The sequence below is a fragment of the Cynara cardunculus genome, assembly GCF_001531365.2.
Source record: "Cynara cardunculus var. scolymus isolate 2C chromosome LG 16, CcrdV1, whole genome shotgun sequence".
NCBI classification, from domain to species: Eukaryota; Viridiplantae; Streptophyta; class Magnoliopsida; order Asterales; family Asteraceae; genus Cynara; species Cynara cardunculus.
In genome coordinates, this window is record NC_037543.1 from 14,157,947 (window position 1) to 14,167,026 (window position 9,080).

Consider the following 9,080-nt stretch of genomic DNA (forward strand, 5'->3'; position numbering starts at 1 on the left):
GATCTCACAATGCAAGGAAGATTGTTAGTAACAACAGGTGTATGAGATAAAACAGATTCATACTTATTAACCCAAATGCTTTTAACCTTTGAAGAGTAATTGGGTGATCCAATGACATATCCTTGATAATACTGATTAGAAGAACGAGAATAGTTCTTAGAAATAGTAGATTTAGGACTACTTGAATAACTGTTCGAATTGGAACAATCATAAAAGTTAGTTTTACACTGTGATTGAGAACCAGTTGGGCTTTTAGCACACGAAAAGTCTTTGACTTTATGTAAAAGCTGGTCTCTTTCAACAGTAACTAAATCAAATTTAATTTTCAGTTCAGTTCTTATCTTCATCTCAGTTTCAAGGTCTGTCTTTACATCAGACAATTTACTTGTAGTGTCCAGGAGTTTACCTTCTAACTCCTTCTGTAGCATTTCAAACTTTCTCTTCTGATCTATTAACTCTCGTTTCTCTTCATTTGAGCTACTCTTTTCATTCTCCGAGCAATGTCAAGCCACTTTTTCTTATTTGCAAGCTCTTTAGCAATTGCTGTATACTTCTTTGAAGTATTTCTTTTCTCAAGAGCAAATTGCCTTTTCTCTTCGTTTAAAGCCTTTTGCTTTCGATCAATGCTTTCAGACAATTTCTGTAATTGACTCTAACAATCTTCGGAGATGTCTTTCTTTTCTTTATCAGGCTTGGCTCGTTCCAAGATGATCAGCTGCTCAAAATCCGAGATTTGCTTTAACAGCATCTTTGCGTTCAGCTCGAGAGAGTTAATCTTATTCTCAAAGGATTTTCGTTCAGAATCAAATCTTTTCTCAATATCTATAATCTTATTCTTTTCTTTCTCTAAAACTTTCCTTTCAATATTTAAATCCTTCTCCGCTTTCAAAACCTTTTCTTTCTCTAAATTCAAAAGCTTTCCTAGCTCAATCAGATCATTTTCAGATTTATGAACCTTATCAGTTAAATCCTTTGTCTCTGTATTATTCCTTGGAGAGTTTTTCTCAATTGAAAGTGCACTTCTAACCTCTTTGAGTTTATTGAAAAGATCTTTTTTATTTTTACTCCAAGTCTTCAAATCCTCGTCATAATCTTTTCTTACAGAGCTGAGAGTGTTCTCGAGTTTTTCAATTTTATACTCAAATTCCTTCTCGATTCTTTCACATTCTTTTTTATGATCTTTCTTTAAATCTTTGATACATTCCTCATTAGCATAATTCTTAGTGTACATATTTATGTATTTCTATTTATAGTTCACAATGCTCTTTTCCAGCTCATCAATCTTCTCTCTCATCTCCTTTAGAATATCTGCCATTAAAAAAAATTAATCAGTTATAGGATCTATGCAGTGAAATTAGTAAAAAAAATCAGAAACAGTTAAGCTCAAAAAAAAAATTAGAAAAACACAAAAACTGATGAGAATTTAGAAAAACGACGAAGAACTGTCACAAATCAGTAAAAACAGTCAAAACTGTTGAAAACAGTTAAAAAACTGTTCAAAACAGTTAAAACTAATGAAAAACTATTTACGCGACGGAAAATAGTTCAAAACTGTCTCAACCAGTTAAAAACACAAAAACCAAAACAGATAAACGAATTGATCCAAAATTAAAATCTAAAAAAAAACTAAACCTCAAAGACTAAAGACACAACAAGACCAAGATGAACCAAGCCCAATTACAAGATACAATATAGATCAAACAAACAAGATTGAATTTACAACCACAAAAACTGTCATGCAACCCACAATTATACAGACAACTTTTCTCTCTACAACTATTCAAAAGCAGCAGCCTATATTCTCAATAGTTGCAACAAGTTCCTCAATCTTATACACAATATCCGATCACTGCAGCTTCAAGTCAGTTCACTGCATAAGATGCTTGGTCAAGAAAATCACTCAAACAACTTTGTCATCTGCTCACTGCATCTGTCATCTGCTGGAAGCTTTTCTATCTCACCTTTCACTTGTGATATATCAACTCCAGCTTCAAACAAAAAAACTAATTCAAATCTGCTTCAAATCTGTTTAAAACAGTTTACTGCATGATCATAAACAGCTCAAAAAACATGATTTGTAAATTGCTCAAAGACAAGCTAATCAAATAATATTCAACCACTTTGACTGCCTAAATCGCACACTCTCAAGTCTGCTCAAAGCTACCTAAACTTGCTACTGTTTCAGTCCTCAAAACCACAACACAAATATTTGGGCAATGCACCAGCACTACCACTGGAAGCAATCCATCTTGACCAATGAAGTTATCCAAAAATTCAAAATCAAAACAACAACAGCTTCAAAACTGCACCCTAAACAGTCAACATAAGCTGCTACAAACTGCTCACTTGATAAGAATTGAAATCAAATACCATCAAGATGAATATAAAGCAAGAAATGGTTAAGCTTGGCTGAAAACAGTTTCAAAAACGAATGAACTGTAAGTAGTTTCAACGAGTAGCAGAACCACAAACAGATTCTATTCGAACAATCTGTCCAAAACCTTGTACCACTAGTTGATGAACAGTTCTTTCATCCACAATATACCAGGCTGCAGCTAGTCAAGAATCAAAGGCAACTATTTTTCAATCATAAGATCAACTCAAACAAACAGTAACAATCTTCAAACTTGGAGATCTGGGCATTAGTGAGTTATGACAGCAAGCACGTTTGAAGAACAGCAAATCCAAACATCTTTATATACTCTGGTCAAAAATCCAAAACACCAATCTGATCAGCTCTTTCTCTATCAAAAGCTCACTAATGACAGTTAAAAGCAATGAATCTTTTAAGAGAAATGAAAGGATGGATATGTGAAATCAAACTGCTCCACAAAAACACAGATTTGATAACAAGTCCTTAAGATAGAACCTGAGTGAAAATTCCTATACTGTTCAATCTGGTTCTAGATCATCTCTCTAGCCATCCACACCCCTGAACCAGAATCAGGGTATAAACCAGCTCCAATTTAATGATGATTTAAATGATATCGAACAAGAAAGATGGTCTGAGATATATATAGTACTTCAAATTGAATGAAAAATCACTGTTCTGTCATCGAGCAAACTGACTAAAAACGAGAACAATGAAACAGATTATATGAGAAATTCAAAATTGAACAGCGAACACTTCAAAATTAAACAACCTGAGTTTGATTTAAACTTAACGATTTATGAAAACGGGTAAATGAATTGAGCGATAAGATATCCGGATACCTCGATGCACAACCTACTAAGTATTAAATCGGTTGATGAGTGAGAGCACTTTACCTGAGCGATTTAGAATCCGATCAATCCAATCGAGCTGTTAGCACTTAAACTGACCTTGAATCCGATTGAAGTCGTGAATGATATCCTGAGCGATTTAGAAATCCAGTTGATCTTGATGTCCAAACTACTAAGTCCTTGAGCGATTTAAGCAAACTTCTGTTCGATTTAGAAAACTCCGATCAAATCTTCTACGAATCCACTCAAGAATCCGCTCAAAAATTCTGCGATATAAATCCTTGTCTGCTGAAATTGTGATCGATTTAGACTTGTCCGCTCAAGGCTTCTACGATTTAAACCTTAATCCGCTCAAGTTGTGTTATGAATTCGGACACTAATCCGCTCAAAAGATAAACACCCGTCTTCTCAATATGACTCCGCACGAAGAAACCTGAGTGTGAGAGATGAACTAGGTTATGAACGAGAAACAATCCGGTTAAAAAAATATGATGGGCCTGATCAATTTTAAGCCCAAAGAAAATCAAGTCATTAATCCGGTTGAACTTTGACCTGAGCGATTTAACACAGAATTATTCAAACTAAAATTCAAAAAACAGATCAAAAACTATTAAAAACAAAAAAACATAATTTTTTTTTTAAAAATGGATCAAAAACACTGACTTTTAAAAAAATTAAGAACACAAAAAAATTAACCAAAAAAAAAACTAAAACCGATTAAATCTTGGAATATAATGATCAAATCACAAAAAAATTTTAATAACAAAGATTCACAATACAATTTCAAGCATTTTGATCACGATTTAATCACAAAAACACAAGATGTAAAAAAAAATTCGGATCAAACTTAAAGAAAAAACAAGAACACGAAGAACAAAAAAAATTTCAGAAAAAAAATCTTCGAAAATTTCTTCAAAATCTGATTTCTTTCCGTGATTTCTTGCAAACTCTGCTCTGATACCAATTGTGAGTCCCACTTTAAGATCAATCTTCAAGCAATCTTCATAATCATGGCAGATCTTAGATTTATCTTCAAGAACACATATATGAACTTTGAGAGAGAAAGTCAAACATTTAAAGGATAGTCAAACTCTCTATTACGTATCAGATTTACAAATGAGCTCTCTTCTTAAGATTACAAAAGACATCACCCTATTTATAGGGTCAAACTTCTAAACATAGTCAAAGTCAAACTCCTATAAGAAAAGTCAAACACGATGACTTTTACAATTATAGACACTATTTAACTTTCAAGACAAATACAATTTAATACTGATTTTCAGTCCTAACACAAAGCAAGAAGATCCTAGGGGTTAAGGTTTATTCGATCGCAATCAGTAAAGGTGCAGATCTGCCCATGGTATCGTTCTACTGTATGTTCATGGAAAACTATCTGGTTGTGGGAAAAAGTTCTCTTTCTGATATCGAGTATCTGCTTGATCCCATCTACAGAGTGAACTACGGAGATGGGTTGCGTGAACTGTCGGATAAACATCTACCTGATATTTTCTTGTGCCATTGGATGAAAGTTGATTTTTTGTGTTGGCACCTCATTCCTCTGGCTATACAGATATTGGTAGATTTCTTCACTATCAATCATATCTTTATAGGATTTTCCCTTGGTATGGGCCTCATCATTGCGTCCATTTTATCTCTGATCTCTTGAACGAGATCATAAGATGGTTTGGAGCTCAGAGGTTTGCTGCTGCTTGCCTCTTAGTGGCTTACTATGGCTGGACCTTCCATTCTTAGAGTAGGCGTCACGACTTTGGTCCCTTGAACAGGGGCCTTTGCTCTGTGTGTTTGACGGTGTGGTGGCGGTGCGACAACTGTTACTCTGGTAGCAAGTGGTATGGCCATTGGAGGAGCTTTCTTTGCTCTGCATTGCGCTCCCTCTGGCTCTATAACATTTATGTTGATCCTAGATCTCTCAATAAAACGAAGATTTAAGTTATGAAAAACCTAAATATGTCGTATGAATGGATAATAGTGAAGAACAACTTAAGAATATTCAAGAGAATAATTGAGCGTCAAATGATTCACTATTATTGATGAGAATAAACGACTATGATTACAAGAAATATAAAAGCTATTTATACTAGTAATCTAACTTATGAGATAACTATCCAGGGAAAAGATATCTATAAGATATTCTAGGAAAATATATCAATCTAGAATTATGGAAGTTATCTTGATCTATTTGGAGCAATAGAAATCCAGTTGTCGATTAGTCATCTCCAGCTGTCTTCTAGGAGGTGTGTTCACTAGGAGTCTTTATGAAGCTTCTTGCTTGGATATCTCTAGTTGAACTAATGTTGAATCCTCTAAGTGTTGATGACCAGAGGGGTGATGGAGATGCATTGTTCATCGCACCTATGGATCCGTCATCGCATCTCTAGTTGGCCTTGACACTTAGGATTTCTTCAAGCTTTTCTTCCATCGGCCCTCTGCACTTCCATTCTTGTATATTTTTCATTACTTTTACAATAAGAGTTATGGGGTCTAACAATCTCCCCCTAAGTAATGAAAAATTAAACAAAGACTAGTCTATGAAATATGAATGAATTGTAAAGAACAGAGACTAATCTAGTAGAAACTTCCTTTTGCCAAAAGTTTTTCATTGTTTTGAAAAGTTGGATGGTTTCCTACAATATGGAAGTACATATGAAAATAAAATATATCAATCATGGTCTCCACTAAAATTTTTCAAAAATCGCCTCATCAATCCATTATAGCGGATGACTGTGGAGATACCATGAATCAATTCTTGACCCTCCTTCATCGGCACATGCTCTCTGCCCAGTCTTTCGCGTATGACCTTCTGAAACTATTCAAGTGTATCGGTTGAATACTTAAAGGCCTCAATTAGTCTGAAGAACTTCTTCGACGTGTACTCGTTCTTGAAGACCAAGCCAAGCTCTGGTTGAGTCAAGACTGAAGAAGATCGTGTCCCTTGTAGTCCTGGAAAGTCTTCATTTGGAGGTGTGTAGGATAATCTTTTGATGCCTAGTTCAATCTATTTGGAAGTCATTCTTAGCTCTGAACTTCACTAGGGTCCCCATCGTCTCTATAGTCCCTTGATTGGCCATATCGTACCTTATCCCTTGATCATGCCTCTGAGTTGTGTAGCCTTATAAATCGATCAAGTACCATAGATTGAGATTTATGAGATCATTGTCGTTGAAGATATCGATCATCCCATGTATGCTTTCCACGGTGTACTCACTGTATTTGATGGCTTTGTTCGTGAAGGCCCACAGCTTGATGTCAAGGACTGTCTTGAATCCATTGTTTGAGAAGATGACTTGTAGTGAAGAGGTCGGCTGTCTCACGAATCTATGACGAAGCAGGTCTATCGACTCTAGAGATAGGTTGGGAGGATTGAGATTTAGCTGTTCATCACGATTGTGATAGAGTTATTGATGGATATTCTCCATCATAGTAGGTTCACTTGGTGGCACCGGCAGACGTCTCCTCAACGTTTCCATTTGGCCGACAATTTCCTTGACTCGATCGATTGATGGAGCTTGCCTTGATGATGAGGGTATGTCTGCGAGCACCTTCTAGGTAGGTTGGGTGATGGGTGGTTGTGTTTGGGTAATGGTAGGTTGGGTGATGGGTGGTTGTGTTTGGGTAAGGGTAGGTTCTGGTTGTATGGTAGAGGGTTCTGGTTGAGTAGGTGATGGAGGTGGTGTTGGTGATGGGGTAAAGTGAGTGGCTGGTTCTGGTTGGGTTGATGGTTGTTGGTCAGAGGAAGATGAAGAACACACCAAAATTGGTGAGAACTCATTGGTTGTGGGTAATGGGTTTTGGGTGCAAACAGAGGGAACATGTACATTATGTACATCATCAGACGGCTAAGCCTCTAGTTCCCTCGCTTCGGTTCCATGGGTTGGTTGGTTGGTTGATCATGTGGTGGTGGTGGTGCTACAGTTTCCATTGGGGCGTTGGACGGGTTCTCCCCCTCATGAGGACCAAGACCATGATCATCCTGGTCTGGATTATCATGCCTTGGTCTCTTAAGGGGTCTGCTGGTGGAGTAAGAGGTTCGACTCCTCTTCTTCGTCTTCATCCTGATGGAAGCAAGATACTTCCTCATGGCGTCTCTTCATCGTGCTCCTTCCAATGAGAGGAGGAGGGAGTGTGTACACGCTTGTTGTCGATCGAGGCTCTTTGTGAGAGCCTTGGTGGGCTCTGCGGCTCTGGAAACAAAACGAGCACTTATCTCATTGAAGTTTGAGATTAAGGCCTTAGTGAGACCACGGAGGTCTGCTTGCGTGACCATATCTGTAGGGGTAGAGGTGGAGGTTGAGGTGGGTGGAGGTTAGGTGATGGAAGAAATGAGGGCACGTACCTCTGCAGCAAAGGGATTGAAGGCTTCATCGGTTGAGGGTGCTACAGAGGGAGGTGGAGGAGGGCTGTTTGTGATAAATTGGCAATTATGGTGGTGGGTAGGGTGGCGATGGAATTGGCGAGATTGTTTACTTGGGTGGTGAGGGTGGCAAATGATGCATCATTTGCCGTGAGTTGTGCCGGGAGGGCGGCTAGGGTGGTGGTGATGGTTTCATTTCTGGTGGTCGAAATGTTGGTGAGGAAGTTGTGCTGCCCACCACCAGTTGTTGGAAGGATTGGATTCTTGTGGTGTTGTCCCTCGATTGAGCTTCGAGGGACGCAAGGGATTGCTGAATCGATGAAAGGTCGATTGTAGGGGTGGATTCATCAATCCTCGCCAAGTTGAGTTTAAGGTCATCCGAGGATCGTTGAATCGAGTCAGCAAAGGCTTGAAACTCAGCCTTTGTGACTAATTCTGTAAGGGGGTAACCCCTACAGCAACGGATGTTGTAGGTTGGGGCTCTATTCCAGAGGCGCCTCTATCGATGCCTTATGGAGAGGGAGGCATGGGAGGACTTCCATCACGTCCTTGATAGCCCTCAAGAGAGAAACTATCTCGTGATGTTGCTACATGTACCTCTTCCTCATTGGATTCAGAGTCCGATGAAGAGGAGTAGATGCGTGTACCTATCGCTAGACCAAGTATAGACGGGGTTTGTGCTTGAAGAGGCGATCGCTCTGAACGATCGATGGGTATAGCAAAGTCAGAAGCAACGAATGCTTCTGTGTGTGAGGGAAGTGGCAAGCCATGATGAGAAGTGGCTCTTATTTCTTCATCACCTCCTGTTGGGAGAGAGGTGATGGGTGGTGGGGTTCCTTAGCAATATCATCTCCATAGGCCTGAAGAATGGCCTCTGGATGGCTTGGTTGGGTAAGGATTGGACTGGGCGGTCTTTGTTCAATACCCCTTTGTCCTTGGTCGCCAAGGGTAGAAGATGTGGTTGCCCGGGGTTGGGGTGATGGAATTGAAGTGGGTATAGGGCCGAGGGAGGTGGGAGGAGTGTCATCATCATCGGATTCATCATCCGATGAACTCCTCTCTCCTTGTGATCCCTCGATAGTGTCAGGGAAGGGCTCTGTGTGCTCTGGGGTAGCGGGCCATGATTGTGGGCCAACAAGGAGCTTTCGTATGTCCTACGGCAAGTGGAGGTGTCTGGAATGACACTAAGCATGGCCCTTGACAAGGGCCTCTCCGCAGGGTAACCATCTTTGGAGATGGTTGGGCGATGACCATTCTTGACATACTGAGGACTGAATGGTTCATCACAGGGCAACTTATGTGCCTTCATTGCATCCTTGATGAAGAAGGCAAGGAAGCAAGGGAAGAGCACCGATGTAACTGGATTCCTTGCTTCCATAAGCTTGTTCTTCTTCACCACTAGAACATGGATCTCGTTCTATATGAGGAGAGCATAGTCTAGAGGCAAGTTGAAGAAGAGACCATACATGATGGTCATGATGTTGAT